The sequence below is a fragment of the Chaetura pelagica genome, unplaced genomic scaffold (genome assembly GCF_000747805.2).
Source record: "Chaetura pelagica isolate M959 unplaced genomic scaffold, ChaPel_1.0 scaffold698, whole genome shotgun sequence".
Classification (NCBI taxonomy): Eukaryota; Metazoa; Chordata; class Aves; order Apodiformes; family Apodidae; genus Chaetura; species Chaetura pelagica.
In genome coordinates, this window is record NW_009954236.1 from 472,165 (window position 1) to 472,691 (window position 527).

Here is a 527-nt window from a genome sequence, read left to right on the forward strand (position 1 = left end):
CAGCAGGAACCTATGAAACAAACCACCTTTTTTTGTTGTTTTTTTTAATTTAACTTTATTCTACAGCTGGTAACTCAGGGTTTCTTTCTGAATTGTACAATAAATGTGTCATTCAGTTGATGTTTTACTGACTTTTTAGCTGCAGAACAAGTAACCCAGGTTATTCCCCACATCAGGTGAGGGCTCACGAATCTTGTTTGACTTTTGGGAGGCCTGCAAAGCTTTTCCATCTGGCCCCAGGATGGGAAAACCAGCAGGGCTGAAAATCACACCACCTCTTCTCAGGTGCAAGATCTCCCTTTGCAGTGGGAAGTCATTCCAACCAGTCATGGCATGAGGCAGGAATCACCAGGGAAGGGGCAGGATATGGGCTGCTGAGAGGAACTGCTTATTCTCAGGACACTTGAGTGCTAATGGAAACCAACACTTGGAGGCAAAGTCTGTTGGAAATCAGTTCCTGACCCATTCTGACTTGCAGGGAATTGCTGGAGCTCCCTGGTTTGGTGGTTGCTGTTTCTGGGAGGAGC